The sequence below is a fragment of the Arachis ipaensis genome, chromosome B4 (genome assembly GCF_059453495.1).
Source record: "Arachis ipaensis isolate K30076 ecotype BB chromosome B4, ASM5945349v1, whole genome shotgun sequence".
Taxonomy (NCBI): domain Eukaryota; kingdom Viridiplantae; phylum Streptophyta; class Magnoliopsida; order Fabales; family Fabaceae; genus Arachis; species Arachis ipaensis.
This window is the reverse complement of record NC_142439.1, coordinates 17,670,740-17,694,660: the sequence shown is the minus strand read 5'-3', so window position 1 is coordinate 17,694,660 and position 23,921 is coordinate 17,670,740. Positions and strand designations below refer to the sequence as shown.

At 29.3% G+C, this 23,921-nt stretch overlaps 1 long non-coding RNA gene across 1 annotated transcript; it reads right to left on the bottom strand.

Moving 5' to 3' along the window:
• Window positions 1-9,647: 9,647 nt before the first annotated feature.
• On the bottom strand, window positions 9,648-11,764 carry LOC148566802 (uncharacterized). The gene is made up of 4 exons (XR_015880718.1): window positions 11,619-11,764; window positions 11,473-11,527; window positions 11,256-11,384; window positions 9,648-9,867 (listed from the first exon to the last, which is right to left on the bottom strand). It is a non-coding gene; the product is annotated as an uncharacterized LOC148566802 (long non-coding RNA).
• Window positions 11,765-23,921: the final 12,157 nt, after the last annotated feature.

Here is a 23,921-nt window from a genome sequence, read left to right as displayed (position 1 = left end):
TTAATGGTGATGACTAGTGAGTGGACTTGTCTGATAGTGATAGTCAACTAAAAATGTCTCCTAAGCCTTACTTCTATCCATTTGAGAGTTGTGGAGATGTTAGTACAAGATGAAGACTTACTAAAAATGTCTCTTAAGCCTTACTTCTATCCATTTGATGAACCTGAAGATAAAGTTGGAGAAGATAACAGTTCGAGGCTATCCTCTAATATGTCCTCAGTTAGTGGTTCCAAAGAATAGAACTGTTCTGTTTGGACTCTGATCTAATATAAATTTGCAAGATCTGCATCTAGCTTTTTTCCTTGGCTATGTCATATATATGTGTATTTTTTAGGTATATAATAGAATCAATTGATTTGATTAATATATGCTGAATATGATAGAATCAATTGTTCAAGAGCTTTGTATTTGTCAAAGATTCTGCTAACAAAAACACTCATTCTAATTATTAGCTAGAGATCAAGCACAAAATTCAATATTAAGATTTTCAGTTTCTTTCAATAAATGTATTTTCCTTTGGATTCAATGCTACTAGATTAGGAGTTCCTCTTGTTTTTTGCTAGCTAGGCTACCAGCGAAGTTAGTAGAAGTGATAGTTTACAAAGAAGAAATTACAATTTTTGTTGTTGGATTAAAGTGATTCAAGTATCTATTTCAAAGTTTTATGCAATTTCGATAACAAATTTCGGAGAACTTCTAAAACCACTTTTTAATGAGGTAGCAAGAAAAGTTGCTGGATTTGGTCCTGAATGATAAGAAATCATGTATTTATAAGAATTAAGATGGTGACTTGCTAATTTTGCTTTAACAAATATTCTATTAGAAAAACTACAAAAAGCATTGCTCATGAATATATATATTTGTTAGGGGAATGCACAATTTAATATTCATATATAAGAAACATCCCCAGAGGTGAGGTCCTGTTACCCTTCACTCTTGTTGTTTAGAAGGAGTTTTTTAGACCTATTTATTGCTTTTATATCTATAGTAATTAATATCATAAGGAAATTTTTATTATAATTTTTCAGTTTTAATGGTAAGTTGTTTATTTTTTATTGTGTATTATTTGCAGATTTAGCATATGGGACAAGTCAAGCATGGATATAAAATATGCAAGTAGATTGACATTTTTTTGATAAATATTAATTACTATTTTGTTATGACAATTATTGTTAGACAATAATTTTATTATTTTGTTGAGAATTATTGATAAACATGTATTTGAAATACTAATTGAACTTTTTAATATCTATTTTAATTAGAATTTTATTATTAGTTATCTTGTCTCTTTTATAATTTTTTTCTATTGTACACAAATTTATTTATTAATTAAAATAATTATACATGTATGAACAAAAAATTTTATTAAAAATTTTATTTTTTGTATTTTTATTACAAAATTAATTTTTATTTTTATAAAAAAGACAACCCTTTTATTAGTTGCATATTTTGAATATTAGACAACACTTGTATGGTTGCATATCCAAAAGAAAAAGCAACACTTGCACAGGTTGCATATCCAAAAGAAAAGGCAACACTTGTATAAGTTGCATATCCAAAAGAAAAGGCAATACTTTAAAGGGTTGTATATTCAAAACTAATAGGCAACATTTCAAAGGATTGCAAATTTCAACTTATAAGCAACACGTAAAAGAGTTGCATTTTATTGCAAATAGGCAACACCTTTTAGTAGTGACCAAAATACGAGAGAAGAGACAACACTGCAAAAGTGTTGTCTCAAACACACCTTTGAAGTGTTGTTGTTTTTCAACCAAAGGCAACACTTACCAAGTGTTGCTCTCAAAAGCGTTGCTTTTGAAACAAAAAAGTGTTGCCTTGATCTAAGGCAACGGCTGCATATGCAACGCCGCCCAAAAACGTTACCTTAGGTCCAAAAGTATTGCCATAGATCCAAAGCAACCTTTTGTCAGCCTTTAGGCAACACTTTTTAAATGTTGCCTCAACCTAAAAATGTTGTAGTGCAATTTCAAGGTGATAATCTCTAATTTTATAAAATTTCTATCAATTAACCATCTACCGATTTAATTTGTTACACATAATAATAATAATAATAATAATAATAATAATAATAATAATAATAATAATAATAATAATAATAATAATTTATTAAATTATTATTATTATTATTATTATTATTATTATTATTATTATTATTATTATTATTATTATACGTACACTAAAAATTAATTACATCTAGAAATTAATTTTTTATAAACATATAATATAATTATAGTGGTAGAGTAGGTTAAAAATATAATTATTTATTTTTTATTTTTAAATTTTTTAAAAAAATAATATCATGATATAATACTAAAATTTTTATAACTAAAAAATTTTGATTTTGATTCTTAGCTTATTAAATCTTAAAAAAAATAGCATAAGCATAAAACAACCTTATGTAAAAATTTAAAATAATTAAAAAAACTTTTACTTAAAAAAAATATATTATAAATATAACTATTTATATGTTCTTCTATTAACTTAAACTCAAAAAAAATGATATCATAACGACGACCTCATAATAAAGAAAGGGGACAATGATCTCCCAAACTTCAACCTTAGCTTTTCTTAGAAATTATATTTACGTTTTAGTTTAGCATCCTAAAAGTTTTATTTTAGTCACTTTGATTTAAAATTTAATTTTGTCCTTCTTTAAAATTCTACCCAACTCTCCTGCTGCATGGTTGTATATATGTACACCCCCAAATGAATTAGTATGTACTATCAGTCCACAATTTTAGAATTTAATTCATGCCTTCAATTTTGGAATTTAAATGAAGAATACATTTATGTTTTCTTGCGTAAATATACTATAAATTTCCCGTAACTACTTCCATTTATTCAAAGGAAACTTCTTTAAACTTTTAAAATTATTTTAAAAATCAATAAAATTTAAAATAATTGGTGATCAAATAAAAATAAAAGTGTATCCCATCCAACCCCTATTAATATTTTTTGCTTAAATTGGCTGATAAACTCACGAATTTATAATTACGGATGAACTGAGTTACAAATGATGACTCACAAAGAATTAGTTTGAGCATTTTTAATTAATCCGACTTATATAAATTATTTGGATGTTTGCAATTTAGCTCTAGATAATTTTTTCAGGGGTTTGAAATTAAAATCCCTTAGAATTCAATTATAATTTTTAATTCCAGTGTTTGAAATAAAAATAATTAAATTAGTTTAGATACAATTTAATTTAATTTTATTATTATTTTTAAAATTAATTTTAATCCAAATAGATATGGTTTAAAATTTCATTCTATCATAATTTTATTTAAAATTTAAAATGTCTAAAATATCCTTATAATCTAATTATTTTTTAACTTTTTTCACTTATTTACTTTCAACGCCTCCCACCTTTTAATACATACTCTCTTTTCTCTCACCACTTTCATTCTCTTTCCTTCAAGTTACTTAATATAATATATGCCTATTTTTTTTTTAGAAGATCTATTATGTAGATTTAAAAAAATATCCTCACTTTTAAATTTTATGTGTTGAACTTAGATTAATAGCACCAAATATTTGTCAATCTGCTACATCTAAACATTTTAAGTGAAGTTGTGTCAATCATAAAACTAACCAGTAAAAAGTGGTATAATTTTGTTTCATATTAATTATATTAATTAGTTATTATAATTTGTTGTTAATAACCGACTTTTTTTTACTTGTTATGTCATTTAACCACTCAATAAATTAGTTCTTGATAGTTTATTTTTTTTATTGTTAATTTGTCGTTGGAATCAACTATATGGAGAATCATTTCATTTTTTTAATTAATAACAATGTTTTTAAATTTAATATATTTAGATTAATCCAATCTTTATTTTTTTTAAAAGATGTGAATAAATTTTAGTTAAAAAAAATTAGTTGATAAATATAAAATTTAATTATTTTATATAATTTAATAAATAAGTATATTTATTATTTAAATATGATATTATATTAATAAAAAAAAATTATCTACTATAAAATTTTAATTCATTTGATAAACATTTTAAATACTGAAATTCAATTCAATTCTATAATTTTACTAATTTTAAACACTAAAATTTAATTTAATTCTAACTAAAATTTAATTTTTAATAGAATTGAATTCAATTCTATACCTTTAAAAGTTTTTAAATAGGTTGTTAAATGGTTCATTTATTCATTAATTTTTGCTAATTGTTTTCAGTTTGTCTCTCTTAATTAGCTCGCATCATAGCTTGTTCCTAAAAAGAACTTAATTTAATGGCATAAGGTTAGCAATTGTTAAATTTTTTGGAGACAAATTTGATATAAAATTTTTTAAAAGTTAATTTAAAAAATAAATCGAATGATATTTCAAGAATTAATTTTACCATTATAACTCTCGACCAAGTATAAGACTAAATTGCTTATTGTGCAAGTGTTTTGAGTTTTGGCAATGGTTGCATAGTACCACTAGAGTCAATATATACGCGATTTTAGGAAGTGGATATAATGAAACAGAGAAAACTAGTAAATCAGAAAATAAAATATATAATTCCCTTACATCCACTTATACAAGATTCAGTGTGGTGGATTGAAGTTTGTAAATAAGAATTTATATAAATTAATTTATAAAATTTGATTTTAATTAAAAATGAGTTGGTATTAACATGGTTTATATTTAGTAATTTTTATATTAAAATAGATTATAATAAATTAAATATTATTTAAATTATATTATTTAAAATTATTTTTAAATAAAAAATTATTGAAAAATAAATTTTAATTTATTTATTTAATATTTTAATATTCTTTAATACTTTTTAATTATAATTTTTTATTATTTATGATTCTAATATTATTTTTATATTAATTTTTTATTTAATTTGTTTTTTCTAATGAAATTATAGAACCGCAATACAAAACAAATTAAACAAATAAAAACATTCACTACAAAAAAATAACAAGAAAGGTAAAAAAATTTATATAAACAAAAAATAATAAAAATTTAATAAAAATTAATAACATATATGAGAGAATACTAAAAAAATAATGAAATTCGTAGTATGAATAATAAAGGATAGAATTGATAAATAAAAAAATAAAATTTTTTAATTAATGGTCAAACAGAAAAATGAACATTTTTAACTTTACTTAAAGAGAAATGTTAGGAGATGAGTAGATTTTGTGATTTGTAGCCATTAATTAGGTCATTATTATTAGTATTTTTAATGGTGTGAGATTACATCTAATAATGTGAGATTACTCACTTTTTATTTTACTGATTAAATGCTGACCAAATTTTAATAAAAGTGCTAGTTCCTAAACTTTCTCTTACGTAAATATATATTAAATATATATTAGACTATAAAATTACGCGTTTGCGTTTATGTCTAGAGAAAGAAAAAATAACCAAATAAAAAATAAAATTTTCAAAAAAATAAATACAAACGATTAAATCAAACACACTCATAATTTACATGCACTATAGCACACAAATTAAACCACATTAAGCTCTACATATATATAGAGAGAGGACGCTTTGATTTTTCCAACATATATTCTCCATTCAAATGACCAAAGTAAAAGATAAATTCACCTTAACACTACTCTCACTTTGTGGAGTGACAATGATATATGTATAAAAGTGAATTTTAGTACGTTGGTTTATGGTTATAGTGATTACCATAATTATACAAGTGTTTTTAAAACACCATAATTACTGTAACATAAACATACTAAAATACATCTATATATAATTAAATAATTAGAATTTAATGGGTCTGCTCCAAGAACGGTGTTGGGGCTTTCCCTTATGGTAGTTTGCAGCTATCCCACTCCCTCCATGGATAGTGGGAGGAGCAGGTCTCTCTTCCATGTTATCATGATGGGGAACTTGAAATACCACACAACAACGCTCTCTTCGAGTGGCTGCCACGGCGGCAAATGCATCGGCAGTAGTGGTGGTGGCGGCAGTGCTCCTTCTCTGTGGACCATAATACTTGTCTATTAGAGCAAAGCCTTCCATACCTATCTTCCTTAGGTCAGCCATTATGGTGTTGATGTAATAATAAGTTTATAGTTTTAATTTAGTTGTTGTAGGGTTTCTTGCTTGAAAAGGAAGAGGATTCAAGTCCCTTTTTATAGGCACAAGAAGTTGTTACTTTTTAGTTCATTAGTATCATTGTTCCGATATAAAGCGGGGTCAACAAGAATATTTGGACGGAACCAGCTTCTTTGTAATTAAATTATAATATAATTATTATGAAGTGATTTCCTTAACATAAATAATACAATAATCAATTATTGCCGGCCATATAGTCATCCTCATCATCATCTGAGTTTCAGACATAATTTTATGAGGTTTAGGTTCGAGTTGTTAATAATATATGCATGGAATATATTCTAAGCTATCCTACATATCTATGAATTATTGGATTTTTTTTTTTTCATATAACAACGATCGATGAGAACTAAACGCAGGATTTCATCAAATTTCTCTCTGCTGCTAGATCAATCCTAGTGACTTTAATTATTTGATTATTTTAAGTATCTTTTATTATTAGAATATACGAGATCAGAAATTTTTGTTTGTAAGTTTAAATCACCAGTATTATTTACAAATAAATTCTACTGGACTGCGATCAATTGATTTAACTTAATTGAACCATAATTGAATTAGAGATATAACTATTCATATTGTCTCTTTTTATTAGTTTAAACTTTTAGAAAAAATTATTTCATAACAAGATATCAAAATTTCTTATCCAAAAAATTTAAAATTCGATCATCAGTAAATCACAAAAAAAACATTAAAAATATGATTATTTATATTATCTCTTTTTATTAATTTAAATTTTTGAAATAAATAAAATATATCCTAATATTTAACATTTTAATTTGATCCTATATATAATACCATCCTTCAAAATATATAGTGACTGGTGTAATCATTGGGAAATTAATAATTCTATTATACAATAGAGGGGGAAAAAAATAATGCATAGGCTTAAAAATTTTAGCATTTCTTTTCATAAAATCTAATCCACTAATGGATGGATGTAACCATAACTAATATCAATTCTTCATCTCTTAATAACTTCACTCCCAAGTTTAATAGTTTATCCCTTTTCTTCTCATTTCGGAGTAATGTTAATATATTTAAATTTTTTTATGAACTAAATTTGTTAGACTAATTTGATTACACTTGAGTAATAAAAATATTTAATATAATATAATATAACATTATTCATTATTTTGACCCTATTTATCTCTTTTTCCTCCTTTAATGAGTTTGCATTATATAAAGAGATTATTCGGCGTATCAAACTATGTGCTTATTTGGGTGCCATTATTTTGAAAAAAAAAGATCTTTTTTTAATAAATTTTTTTTTATTTTTTACCGTGTTTGGTAAATTTCTAGTAGTAAAAATAAAAACACTAAAAAAATAAAAAATATCTTTTTTGAGAAGCTGTAATTTACATCTTTTTTTAAAAGATCTTTTTCTCTAAAAAAATATATTTTTCATGTAATAAATAAAAAAAAAAGTACTTTTATATTGTTATACTAAAACATAATTGATAGATAAAAAGAATTTTTTGCATGAAATACCCAAACATAAAATTACTTTTACTTTTTCATAAAATCTTTTAAAAAAAGATAACTCGAAAAAGAATATTTTCTTAGAAGTTCACCCAAACAAGCTCTATATAGTTAAGTTTAATTTATAATCATAAAAGTTCTGATATTATATTATAAAAATATTTATTTTAAAATCTTAAATTGTTAATAAAAATACACAAATAATTATATTTTTTTTGTAGAATATTCATTCATATACATATATATAATATTAAGTACCAATAGGGGTGTCCATGGATCGGATCGTATCCGCAGATCCGCGGTAAATATCCGTATCCGATCCGAAAATTGCGGATACGATCCGATCCGCATTCTTTGCGGATCGGACCGCGGATATCTGCTCTACATCCGCGGATCCGCAGATCCGCACTATAATAATTAAAAAATAAATAAATATATATGTTTGGTATTATATTTACTTATTTGTATGTTCTAGTTAGTAATTATTATTCATATATTGTATTATTTTATTTTTGTTATTTAGAGAGAGTTTGATTAAAAATATTTTAGAAATAAATAAGTTTAAAAGTATGAAAGAAATATTTTTATCGAATTTTTTACATAGAAATATGATTAAAAAGAGAATGTTTAATTATGCGGATATATCCGATATCGGATCCGATCCGATCCGCAAATGTGCGGATCGGATCGGATCCGGCACTAAAAAGTGCGGATAACATATCCGATCCGATCCGATGAAAATTGTGCGGATCGGATCGAATTTTCGGCCATATCCGATCCGATCCGATCCGCGGACACCCCTAAGTACCAATAAATAAATAAATATATAAACAATAAAAATTTAAAAAATAATAAAAATTAATTTAAATTAACTTAAAATGATTTTATTATGTATTTGTTAATTATTTTTGTAACAAATAATATTAGTATAATAAATATATTATTATAAATATTAAATTAAGTAAAATAATTTTAGATTATTATTTCCTATACATTTACCTAAATAAAATAGTCGGTGCATTTATTATATACGAACCAGATTCCGCGTCGTTTTTCAGTTTTTATATGGTGTTCCTTTAAGGTTTAAGCATCTTAATTAGTCATGTGTTGGTTAAAGAATGGCATGCAGTGCACTAATAGTGCTACGTATACCTACCATCTTTTCTTTTTCTCTTCTTTAATTTACCTTCCCTTCTTTTTGGTACCCTCCTTTCTAACTGTTTAGGGTATGTGCAATTGTGCAATATTGGATCTAGGCATAAGGTATATGAAGAATATTCACATACATAACACTTATATACATATATAGCATATAGAGTAGTGGATTATTTGGTGATAAAATTATATTTTATTTTAAAAAAATAATGAAACTTACATACATCACTCATTTTTGTCCTCTCTTTGTATAGTATCTCAGTATGTAAGTGCGTGGAGACAAGGGTATATAGGTGGCATGCTTCTTAAATCTTAATTACCTTTCTCACTATCTTTTTGCATGCATATCTAGCCAGAGTGCATCAGAAATTATTATTTGGGTAATAAAATATTTTAAAATTAAGAATGAAAAATAAATATGTTCGGTAGATCGGTTACCGGACGGTTCGGGTTGTGATCCGGGATGATGGTAGGGGCTCGTCAAGTCGTGGACTGCCGGTCAACGGTATGCGAGGTCCCGAGTACTTTGTGTGGAGAAGGGGGTGCCACCTGCAAAGACACTCCGACGCTTTTGTCAGTAAATATGCAGGCGGAAAGGGTAGTATAACACCCTACCACACAAAGCTTTACGCTTAAGTCGTAAAACAGAGGTGATGTGGTATTACGACCTCTAAAATAAAATAAGTACATATAATAGCAGAAGAGTTATAATATGCTAGGAGCCTTGAAGGATAGGGAAAATAAAAATCGCGAGATAAAAGCACAACGCTCAAGGAACGAGTTAACTTGCATGCTAAAAAAACTGTAACTGTCAAACATAAGATAACAGAAGTAGGAATAGAGTGCCAAAGATACAAAATAACAAGCTCCTAACTCAGCCTGCGAAGTCAAGACTGGCCGGAGAATATTTACACATATATACATACATATCCAAAACCCAAAAGTACATACACACAATCCTGCCTCTCCATAAACCTCTAAGAGAATCAAAAAGGACAAGTTATGCGGAGAGAAAGCTAAGTACATATATATACATCACTGTACAACAAAACTATACAACAACACTATCTAGTAACCCCTCCGCTTTAAGAGTCCAGACGCCTAACGAGATGGCTCCCGACCTGCATCTGAAAAACAACAACATAGTATGGAATGAGAACCGGAGGTTCTCAGTATGGTAAAGGTGCCACACACATAATATATAAGGTCCTGGGAATGCCAGAGGCAATCCTAGAACGCCGACACTCAGATTGTAGAGCTCAAAGTATTAAACAGAAGCCATAAAAGGTGGTTTCCTAAAAATATTTAATTATAACTTAACTTAACCTTAAATCTAAGTCCTATGCTACCATTCCTCCATACCTCCAACTCCATCATGCATTTTCACAGGCAAATAGACAGATAAAGGCAAACACAAGAAAGTTACAACTACTGCAGGTAACAAATACACATTTAGCTTGGCAAATACAGGTAGGCACACCCAATTAGAGCACAAGCAAGTAATTCAAGTAATATGCATATGATGCATGCCTGTCCTATGGCTGATGAGGCTCATCTGTCGGTTATCCAGCCAACCCGACAAGTCTGAATTGTCCTTAGACTGTCCCCCGACGTGCATCCCCAAGAGTCTATGCATAGATTTTTCTCAAATAATCAATATTGCTCAATGGGGGTAACATTCCCGGGAATTTATATAGTGCCCGGTCACACTTACGTCGTAGGGTCAACAGAGTATCGAGTTTTCAACCTGGTACACGTGGTGGCAAGCCACGGCACTTAATCCAGGGAATCTCGTATCTCAGATTATTCAAATTCATAAGCCATATAAATAATTCAATTATAATTCCTCAACATCCACATCATTCTCAATTGCATCTCATTCATCATCATACATTAAACATATTCAATCCTTATCCTTCATTATCACACCTCCCATTCCGTCCATCAATAGTTTCAATTCAAAACATAATTCATTCTTTTCTAAGAATCAAACTTCAAACTTAAAACATACTCACTTTCTTAATAACTCAAAATCAAACCATATAACATTTAAATCTAAATCTCTTTTAAATAATCATCTAAACAAAATCTCTAATTTTTTTATAAAATTTCGGCAGCATCTCCTCTAAAACTCGGACTTTGCCACCCTTTTCGGGTCCAAACCTGCTTTCTTTTCAATTCAACATACCCTTCCTCATCATCATAACAATCACCACAATAAATCTACTTCAATTCAACAATTAAACTCATACAATATTCAAATCCAACAACCAAAATTCAACTAAGAATCATAGTTCACAAATCCTAGGCTTTTAACACAAATACCTCAAATCAATAATTCACCAAATCGTTAGTTAATAACTAATTATCCAATAAACTTCAACCAAATATATATATATTCATCGACAAATTACTAAACATTAAGCATACACCTGCATTCCAACTTATCCTATGGTCATCTAGCCTAAGTTTTCACAGAACATTATATATTAAATGCAAGAAACCTAAACCATACCTTAGCCGATTTCCACGTAACGACCAAAGTTATTTATTCAAAACCAAGACAACCCCTCAAAACTCAACTAATCCGCTTCCTCCAAGTTCCAGTATTCACAATTTCAAGCTCCAATTATTTATTTTCAACCTAATACACATTCATAATACATATATACCCAATTTAATACTCAAAGCTCGAATTTAATGAAAATAAAATAGAATTATCGTATCCTCACCTTATCCAAGCTTCACATAAGCAAGAGTGAACGTTTCTCTCAAGCTAATTGGATCCTAAAACATCAGAAATCAAAGAAATTCAATATTCCCACTTAAAATTCGAAAATTGGGGGAAGATGAAGCTGAGAGTGAAATAGCAAGTTACCTATGAAATTGTTCCGGTAGAAATGTAGAGCTCGACGCGGTGAACGCGTGGCCGCAAACGGTGCGGCGATCGGAGCTCGAACGGAGGAGTTACGGGGGTTGGAAGGTTACCGTAAGGGTTCGGGAGTGTTTTTCTTCTCCCTGGGCATTTTCACGCTGCAGCTGGTGAAATGGAGAAGAAGGGCTTTCGGGCTCATTAAAAGTGTGGGTCCGGTTGGACCGACAACCCGGTTCGGGTCCGGTTCAACCGGTTCGGCTCGTTCGGTCTAATTTTAGACCGTTTTCTTCGAAATTGGTGTCAAAATTCTCGTTTCGATGAGCTCTATCCTAATTTAATATAATATTCACATTTCTAATCCTCCTTATTAAAAACTAATTTACTAACTAATTTAACCGGGGTTTACAGGTAGTGTGATATGTGACGTACCTTGGGGGAAGAGCAAGTCTTCCCCTTATATACCTGTCAGAGGTGGGCCCGATGAGAACAGGCCCATGTTTCTAGATATGTTGTCCCACAACTGCACATGAACTGTCCTGAACGCGTATCCGGATCGGTTGCGAGGCGTATATCCGGACCGGGTGGCGTCCGGGTCGGGCCGACCTGCAGGGGTTCTGGGCCAGGCCGTAACAAAATAAATTAAGGACAAAAATATATAAGAATTTAGAATTGACAATTTAAATAAAGAAAATAAACACTAGTACAATTGATTTCACCTTACCATATAATTGGGTATTTATGATATTATTATTCAATTTCTTTGTTTTGAATTCAAAGTTATGTTTTTTTAACTAGTTTTTAGCCTTTTTCAAGATCAATTTTTTTTTAAAATTTGTATAGATATATTAATCTCTTAGCTACAATTTTACATGAAGAAAGCATATATATATATATATATATATATATATATATATATATATATATATATAAAAGAGAAGTTGAATTAAGTACCCTTTATAAAGTTTACAACTTTAAACATCTTTGTTGTTAAGTGCAGCTAAATACAATTATTCAAAAAATATTTTTGTTTTGCCTCCTAATAAAAATATACAGAATAAAAAAGAAAAAAAATTTGTACTATTATCTATCCGTATTTAGTTACTTAGTGTAATGTGACTTATTTTTAGTGTCTCCTATAATAATAATAATAGAATTTCATTATAATTTTAGAAAAGTTACAAACTTACCATCACTAGTTATATATTTAAAAAGATTACAACCTAATCAATCTAAAAACTATCTAAGTTTCTCATCATACTTATCAACTTATTACTAAGCTCACCTAGTCTAATCTCACTTTTAAGTGCTAATTCAACTTAGTAAAAAAGAACTCAACCTGATTTAACAAGGTATCAAACTTTTACACAAAATTTATCCAACATCTGAATATTATCCCAACTTAAAAAAGAGAACCTAACTTAATTCAACAATCAGAAAATAACATTATATAAAAAATGACATAAATAACCTTTTTTTTTTCCAAAATTTATCTCTTTTACCTTTTCTCTCTTGGATTTTTTAAATGCCTCACATAACGGCATTTTTCATTATACAGAAAGAGTGAATCAAAAAAGCATGATTTTCAATGAAGGAATAGAATAATGAGAATGTTGCCCTAGAGCTCAGTATGAGTGCTCTCTATTGAGGACCATAATATTACAGCAAGTCAAACTCAACTTCAAGAATTAAAAGAAGAGTAGTTATAAGTTTTGTTAAGTTGTTATGCTATTAGTTGTGAAGTCTGTTAATTAGTTTTTGGTTCGCTTAGTGTATGAAAGGTTGGCTATATACAACTAACTCCTTTACTTCTGTAGATACAATCACTTTTTTTAATTCTCAATACAATGTGCATATTATTCAAAATCATTTCTCTCTGAAGTTCTACAGAGTTCTATCACAAAACTTGCTCTATTTTCATTTTGTTGTGCTGCTTTACTGTTACTTCTCTCTCAAGAAAGCTAGTCTAATATTCCTATACTATCTTTCTTAAATTCAAAATTGACTGATTGTCACTTTATATGAGAGGTAATGCTTCGAAAAATTGAATCTTTGATTCTTTGCATTGTTGAAAAATTTGAACATTGTTGCAGAACATTGGAGAGAATTTCATAAACCTGTAGTGGTACAATCTTGGCATCTTGCTATCCTTGCACTCTCCTTGGTTGCTAAGTGTGTAGCCATAATTTAATCATAGTCCTTTGTGATGGTACCATGATATTTTAGCACATTCTTTTCTTCAATGTATATAGTGCTAAAACCAAATCACAAACTTGGTCCATAGCGCATTATGTTTTACTGTGTTTGTCCAACAATATAGCTGATGTGCAATGTTTGTTTCAATAACAAAAACTGATTTTGTTTTGCTTGTATCTGCTGGACTTCAAATGACTTTGAACACGTTAAACAAGGGCACCACTCGTATAAAGATGATAAAAATATTTTTTTTAGTTGTTTATTTAGTCATAGTAAGACCGGATAATATTTCGAATGAGGTTTAGAAGAGTATTCGAGGAAAAGGTATCAACTGGTTAACCAAGCATTTTAATGAGATTTTAAGGTCAAAGAAGATGTCTGATGAGTGGAAAAAGATCATCTTAATACCTATCTACAAGAATAAGGGGATATACAAAGTTGCAGAAATTATAAAGGGATCAAATTCATGAGCCATACCATGAAGTTATGGGAAAAGGTGATAGAACGGAGATTGAGAAAAGAGACACAAGTAACAGAGAACCAATTTGAATTTATGCCAGGCAGATCCACCACCGAAGCGATATACTTGTTAAGAAGGATGATAGAGAGGTATCGCAGTAATAAAAGGGATCTATATATAGTGTTTATTGATTTGGAAAAAGCATATGATAGGGTGCCAAGGGAGGTCTTATGGAAGGTTTTAGAAAAGAGGAGAGTAAGGATCGCATATATTCGTGCAATTAAAGACATATATGATGGGGTCACAACTAATGTGAAGACTCAAGGTGGCGTGACAGAAGAATTTCCTATTGGTATAGGATTATACCAAGGATCATCCTTAAGTCCATACATTTTCATATTAGTCTTGGAAGTACTCACAGAGCACATCCAAGAGCCTGTGATATGATGCATGCTTTTTGCCGATGATATTGTCCTTATGGGAGAGTCAAGGGAAGACCTAAATAAGAAGTTGGACTTATGGAGAGAAGCTCTAGAAGTGTTTTGTCTGCACATAAGCCGTAGCAAGACAGAATATACGGAATGTAAGTTCGGCTTGAGAAGGAAAAACCCTAATATAGAGGTGAAGATTGGAGAAAATATCCTACGAAAAGTTAAAAGTTTTAAGTATCTTGGGTGCATCATACAGGATAATAGAGAGATTGAATAAGATGTAAATCATAGGATCCAAGCAGGTTGGTCAAAATGGCGGAGTATATCTGGTTTTATATGCGACAAAAAAGTGCCTTTAAAACTTAAAGGTAAATTCTATCACACTGCTATAAGACCGGCTATGCTTTATGGTACGGAGTGTTGGACGGCCAAGGTGGAGAACAAACAAAAGCTAAGTATGGCAGAGATGAAGATGTTGAGATGGATGAGTTGTTATACGCAATTGGATAAAATAAGGAACGAAGATATAAGGGAGAGAGTTGAAGTACCACCCATTGTGAAAAAGATGGTAGAATCGCGTCTCAGGTGGTTTGGACATGTGAGAAGAAGACTAGAACACTCAGTCAGGAGGGTGGATGAGATGGAAGATGGACAAGGGGTGAAAGACAGAGAAAGACCTAAGAAGACCATCCATGAGGTGGTTAAATGAGATTTACATGTAAATGGTCTCTCTGTAAATATGATACATGACAGATCTCAATGGCATCGTTTGATTCATATAACCAACCTCACCTATTGGGACAAGACTTTGTTGTTGTTTGTTTGTTTATTTGGCCATAGTAAAAGACTGTACTCTAAAAAACGTAGATTAATAATAAAATATAAATTATGAATAAAATTAAATATCTAAAAGAAGAAATAATTATATTAATGATTATAACTAATATTAATTTAAATGACACTAAATTTTTTAAATTTACATAAAATATTTTTTTAAATCTTAATTTCACAATAAGTTGTATTCAAAGAATTCAAAATAAATAAAAGTTACTAGACTAAAAATACAACAATTAACAATACATAGTAGATTAAAATATAGATCTTTAAAAATAAAAAATATTAAAAGAATATTAAAATTATAAATAAAAACTGAACTCATAAAAAATTATTAAATTCGTAAAATAAGAAAAAGTATCAAAATGATATATAATAAAATGAAAACAAAAAATAATTTTATAAAATTTATCAAAAAAAATAAAAAAATAAAACAATCTTCTAATAAAATTTTTGTTAAAAATTTAAATTTTAGATAAATTAAAAAAATTGGTATTAGAGTCAAAGTAACGATTTTAATAATATAGCAATACTTTTTAATAAAAATAATACTTTTAATCTATGTTATATGTCAAAAATTTAATACATAATAATTTATTTAATAGATGAGATTAAACGTGTTTGTTAATAAAGTTGTTTTAAACCTTGTCTGAGTATCCGCCGTTAAACAAAACTTGAGCTTTTAACTTAACTGAATATGTTTGTAATCACAGAATCAAAATAATTGTTTTCCAAACTCAACGCATATACAAATTGTGTTTGTCTATATGTAATTTTCACGCAATTTATGGTATTTATAACTTTGTTTTGTTGTCAACGATATTCTCCAACTCGACAGGTCAAAAATTAATCTGTCGTGAATCTGAACTCCATTTAAGAGTCTGCTGCTGACCAATGAGTTGCTGCATGTATAAAGCAGGATTCGAACCTTCGAGTGAGCTGGTCACTCGACCAACTCAAGTTAGTTTTATAGTATTTATAACTGTAACTTCATTTATAATTTCTTTTTTAAGTATATTGTAAATCAGTGGCATATCATTTAAACGACGATTAAGCATCTAAAACTGCATTAAAATTAATTATAAACATATATGATTCAAAACAAATATCATTGAGTGACATTAATTATCCAATTCATATAAATGACTCTACGTCATTATCTTAGTTAACAAGATTATCTATTAATCATATAAATTAAACGAAAAGTATGAGTAAATAATTTTTTTAGATTGTTGTTTACAAACTTAACCCTAAACGGATAGAAAAACAAATAACGAACCAAAATTCACATGAGTTTTTAGTCACAACAAATACAACTCATCAAAATACACCAAACATAACACACTAAAACAACTCACACCAAACATGCAACACATCAATAAGCTCATAAAAAAAGTACTATACACAACTATTTAAAAGCTCATCAAAATCAAGACCACTTCAAGTCCTTTGCTAGTTCTCAAAAGTTGTTTCATATATATGTCATTCCACCATATTATCTTGAGATTATTATTAGATTTAATCACACCATTATTTCATTTATTGTTTAATTTATTTTTAATATATATTTTATATTTTAATATATATTTTATACTAATAACTGATTTTGACATTAAAAAAATTTAATATGGATTTAACATATGTGAAATTAAAAAATACTATCATTTTTTGTAATTTTTTAAAAATATAAAAACTATTTTTAAAAAGAGAAATCAAAAGGTGTGATTTAATCTTTTTAATTTTTTTAAATAAAAAAATCAGAAAATTTGATTTTACTTTATTTTTTAATTGTTGAGAAAAAATTGGAGAGTACAATTTTAGTTTTTTTTTTTAATTTTTATAAAAGAATTCATATGATCTAATTTTTTATTTCTTTTTAAGTGTTATTAAAAGAAATTAAAGGATTCAAATTCTTGTTTCTTTCATGCATGGGAAAGTCCCACCCTACCATCACATGGTTACATTTCACCAAGTGTGCAGTGATATCAAATTAATTTGCGCTTGATGCTAATGTAGCATAGTACAAATAATTTATTATAACACTTCTGAAATTGAATAACAATGAACAAAACTAATTTCATATTGAATGGTTAACTATCAGATTTTTTATCCAACAGTTTTAGGACTAAAACAATTTATATCATTGGTCATATCATAATGCCAGTTAATCTAATCAATCTTAAAATGAATTGCGAATTAATTAACCTTGTTAATAAAACAATTGTTTCTAACAAAACCTGTCCCCAACATAATCCTATTTGAACTAATAAATATAGTTGTTTCAACAAATACCTTGTGAAGCTATAAATATTTAAAAGTGCTGCAATACTTTCTATTAACACGAAAAGAAAAAAATAAAAGAAATAAAAAAAATCATAGCATCAGTGATTGTCTAATTACTTTTTTTTTTAATTTAAATAAAAATATATACAAAAATAATTATATCTCTAATATAAAATATAATAATTTTTTATAATGACTGATTGTCTGATTATATTTTAAAAAAATATCCAACATATGTATTTTTATCGGTTAATAATTATAAAAGATAATTCGCTTAATTACTTTTGTTATAATATGCTTTTTATTAATTTGTTATTTTTGCCTGAAAACCGCCAAAAGACAGTTTTGTTGGGAAATAGTAGTATGGCCACAATTCAATTAATTATGTGTCAAATAATTTGGTATTGTTATTATATTAAAATGTTAATATAATAGGTCCTTGATTAAATTTAGTGATTTATCATTGTGATAGTGATCATAATATTGATAGATAAATATTTTATTATTTAATCTAAATTATTCTTGGTCACAGGATTATTAAAAAGGACATTATAATCCGAAAATATCAATATATATATATAATGGTCTTCATAAGATTAATATATCTCATTTCTTAAATTATATATATAGATGGTGTATATAGAGATATGACAACTGAACTTACTCACTTTGAGAATTCCTAATGGTTATAATTACCGCATATTTGTCAATAGGATATTATCAAGATGAACATGGTAATAGAGTTTTCTTTGACCTGTGACTATCATAGTAGTAATTAACAATGTATTTATTATACTTTGATTCCGGACACCTAATACCCTAGGGTGCAAGTTGAATGGATATTGGGTATGATTGATTTAAATACTTGTAGAATTAATGATTAGTCAATAAGGAATCCATCAACTCTCGGTAAAGAGTTTGAACTCTATGATTGTAATGGCTGAGATGAATAAACCTTGGCCAAGGGGTTTGAATGAATGAAGAAATGAGTTTCTTTAAGTCATTCACAATTCATTATAATAATGGTAACTATAACACCCTACTATACAGTGCTTTACGCTTAAGTCGTAGAACAGAGGTAGTATGGTGTTACGGACCTCTAATCATAAAATACTTACATATAATAGTGGAAAAATATAATATACTAACAGTATTGAAAAATGGGTAAAGCAAAATCGCAAAACAAAAAGCGCAACGCTCAGGAAACAGAATTGCTTGTGTGCTAAGAAACCTAAAGGTTATAGATATGAATAAGTGAAAGAGTGAGTAGAGAGCCAAGAATACATCATAACTAGCTCCTGACTCAGCCTGCGAAGCCAAGGTTGGCCGAAAAATATTTACATACATATACAAGTATCCCAAAATACCCAAAATACAGAAATAAGGCCCTAACTCTCCTTTAACCTCTATGAGGGACAAAAATATCAAGTTTCTTGGAGAGAAAGCTAAGTACATATATACACAAACTGATAATCAAAAGAACCCAGGGATTACTCCGCTTCAAGAATCCAGACGCCTAGCGAGGAGCCTCTTGACCTACATATAAAAACAACAACATAGTATGGGGTGAGAACCAGAGGTTCTCAGCATGGTAAAGGTGCCACGCATATAATATATAAGGTCCTGTGAATGCCAGAGGCAATGCTAGAACGCCAACATACAGCTATAAAACTTAAACTCTAAGCAGAAGCCATAAAAGGTGTAGGTGACCTAAAGAATTCCAAACTTACTTACTTTAAACCTAACATTAACACCAAATCGGTCCACCTTTCCTCCGCTCCTCCATCACCATTGATTTAGCAGAGACAAACAACCAAACAATTTCACGCACAAGTAGAAAAAATAGCAAATATAGCAGTTAGTATGATATATATTCAGTTAGGCAATCCCAAGTAATGGATAGCAGACAAAACAAACAGAATACACATAATGTATGCCTGTCCTATGGCTGATGAGGCTCATCTGTCGGTTATCCAGCCAACCCGACAAGTCCAAAAACCTTGGACTACCCCTTGTCGCGCATCCCATGAGTCTATGCATAGATTTCTCATTCATTCATTATTTATACAATCATTCATTCATTTATATCTCACTCAAATGGATATCCATTCACGGGAATTTATACGTGCCCGGTCACCCTTACGACGTACGGTCAACAGAGTATCGAGTTTCAACCTGGAACATGTGGTGGCAAGCCACGGTTCTATTACCCAGGAAAACTCGTATCTCAGATATCATTAAATTCTCAGGCCGCATAATATTCAAACCATTCTCATTCATCTTAGCCATAGTAACATGTACTCATTTAGCTTTCGCATCATTCTCTTATAATTCATCACATTTACCCTTTTCTTCATCCCTAAATTACCTCAATTTCCTAGCTTCAGCTAATTACTAAGCTTACTTGTGAGATCTAGGGTTAAAAGGATAAAAATGGAGGTTTAGAGGTTCGAAACCTTGTTTGAATTATAAAAATACAAGTGCTGGAAAAACAGAGTGCGTGCGGACGCACATAGGTGTGCGTGCGCACAGTTTGTGTAAGGCAGAGTGTGTGCGTGCGCATGAATGCTTGCGTGCGCACACCAACCAAGAACTACTTGGTATGCGTGCGCCACACCTATGCGAGCGCCACCAGCAGAAAGCATATCCTGGTGCGTGCGTGCGCACTATGGCGTGCGTACGGACATTTTCTGTAAAACACCAGGTGTGTGTGCGCACAAAGGCGTGCGTACGCACAAGTGAAGTTGTTGCTACTGCTGGGTGCGTGTGCACATCAGTGTGCGTAGGCACACACCAAAAATTTTGGTTCTGCTGCATTTTAAAAATTTCTAGTTTTTTTGCAACAGATTTCTGGCGTCCATAACTTCCTCTATAGAATTCGGTTTTCTGCAAAATTTATATCGTTCTCAAGCTTATAAAACCCTCTTTGATTTGAAATAAATCTCATCTTCATCCAAAATTTGAGGTTAGAGTTATGGACTGGGAAAGTTCATAAAAATCAAGTTTCGTTCAAAACCTCAAACCTTCCTTTTCTATAAAATTCAGCTTACCATACCTACTTCTTGTCCCAATTAATCAGCACCAATACACATACATAGCATTTCAATACAAGTCCACCACCTACTCAACAATTCACAAACTCTTCAAACTTCACTTTTCATCAAATCACATACTAAGTTGCCACTTCCATCAACATTAACATCATCATTATACTAGCATACATATATACATATTCAACCCACATTGTCAATTGCTCAACTACAACCAAGCACCAAGAAAACATCATAAATTCACCATGACCATATTTCTCATCACATGCCTAACATCAAATTATCCATCAACATCATAAATACTAATCATTCAATATATTCAACCTCTTCAACTTATCCTATAGTTCTCTAGCCTAAATTTTCACAGAGCATTACATATTAAATGCACGAAACCTAAACCATACCTTGGCCGATTTCCACGTTTGGTCCAAGGCAGCCACTTAAACCACACACACACAGCCTCACAAGTTTCAAAAATAACCAAAACCTTAGCACCAATCCTCCACCAAGCCTCCAAATGTCCACAATTCAATTCCAATACATATATATATACCTAGTTCACACATATTATACATATATACTTCAAAATTCAGAATTCACATAATAAAATCAAGATTTGGCTAAGGTTAGTGATCCTTACCGCACCCACGAACAAAACAACTCAAGCCCGATAAGCTCCGCAAGCTAAATCGAACCTAGAATACCAAATTCAACAAAATCTCATTATAAAGACTCAAAATTTGAAAATCAGGGGGTAGAGAATCTGAGGTGAGATTGTGGCTTACCCATAAAATTGATCTAATAGAAATGTAGAGCTCGACGCGCTGGACGCATGCCGCAAACGGTGCGGCGATCGGAGCTCGAACGAAGGAGTTATGGTGGTTTAAGGTGGTGAGGTTTAGGAAGCTCTCCTCTCCCCCTTGGCTGTTCAGTGTGTTTCTTTGCTGAATGGGAAAGGAGATTGCTTCTGTCCATTTAAGTGATGGGTCCAGTTGGACCCACAGGCCCGGTTTGGGCCTAGTTCAACAGTTCGGCTTGTACGGTCCAATCTTGGGCCAAATTCTTCGACATTAGTGTCGAAATTTTCATTTTGAGGAGCTCTACCCTATTTTAATATTGGATTAACATTTCTAATTTTTCTGATTAAAATTTGATTTATTGACTAATTATTTACTAATTTTAGCAGGATTTACAGTAACAAGTTAGAGTTTGACAATTAAACCATATTCTAAGGGTGTGTTTGGTTGAAGGATTAGTTTTTATGCATATGAATGAATATGATTTCTTGGAATAGTATTACCAAGTATATAGTATTCCTATGTTTGGTTTGTAAAAGTAAAATCCATGGAATATTAATAATATGCGTAGGAATGTGTTAGTTTTTGTTTGGTTCATATATAGTGTATTTGAAAATTGTGAATACTTTGTTCAAAATGCCCTTAAAATTTTCAATTAGAATATTAATGATTAAATTTAGTAAATATATATAATAAAATATTTTTAATTAAATTTTTTAGACTCTAATTTTTTAAATAAATATAAATATAATAAAATATTATTTTTTATTTTATTTTTAAATTTACTAAAATATTTTTAATATCGAATATGTTTAATTAAAATTATTATTGATTTTAATTTTTTTAAATTTACTAAAATATCTCTAATATTAAATATTTTTAATATATCAAAATTACCTTTACTCATTCAAATTAAAAGGTTAATGACTAAACTTAATAAATATATTAAAAAATATACATATAAATATATTTCAAGATAAATTCAATATAATTATTTTTAGATTAAAATATTTATTTTTATTTCCAAAAATACCCCAATATCAATTTTTTTAATTTTCTTAAAAAATTAAATATAAAACTAATCGAATATTATTTTTTTTACATTGAAATTTTTTGTGAATTTACAAAAATATCTCTACTAATAAATTTATTATAATACCCCTAATAACAAATGTTTAATTAAAATTAATATTATCTCAATTAAATTTACTAAAATATCCCTAATAACAAATATCACAATTAAATTAACACAAAATACTTAAATCATAGATTAGAAAAAGTCACTTTTTTAGATGTAGATAATTTGAACAAGACAATATCTCATATCCCCAAGTCATTCAGTTGGACACACTTCAAACACATTTGTAGAATCCTAAATCAGTAATCTCAGTTCTTGCTCCACTTGAAAGCATACCATGACAAAAACTTGTGGTTCTATCCCATGAGTTGGTCCAAACCCAAAGAATACATCGGCAAAAATCTCTGAACGGGATTGGAGGTCATGAGACAAAGGAGCAATGCAATCTCATAAAAGTTTAAATATACCAAGTCATGAAGAGACTACTAAACTAACATTACCAGGTACCAAAATAACTTTGAATATACAAGTGTCACAATCTTGAATCTAGTAATTGAAATACTCTCATAGCTTCGTCCTTGAAACTACAGAGCTTTATATGATATCAGTCAATCATTTTTATTTCTCTCTTGAGAAATTATTCTTATAAACAGAAAAGAATATACTATACTTATCAAATCAAAACTAGCATTGGAACGAACAAAAGGCAGGTGCATGCGTGTCTTCAAACCAAGTTGCTAATCTGAATGCTACTTCTGCAAACAGCAAAAACAATTAACAACTAAATCAGATAAAATGTTGAACAACATCATTAAAAATGAATAGAAGACTGAAATTATTATACCTTGGTAGCCGCTCCTCTTCAGGAGCTTTGTATGAATCAATTGTAACCTCCGACAACCACAACCCAGGGAAGATGCTCTGCACACCAAAATCAAACTAATTCAATCTTCCACGGACTAATATACACAATTACCATAATAAAAGAATAAATTAACACAAAATATTCAAATATCCCAATGTAGATGTAAATTAATAGCAGCAAAAAAGCATAGACCATTCTTCAAATCAGCAGAAAGTAAAAGAGTCACACTAATTGTCAATATTTGGAGAGAAATTCTTAAATTATTATCTATAACAAGCAGATGACAATAACTTAAGTCATATCAACCATTTGTGA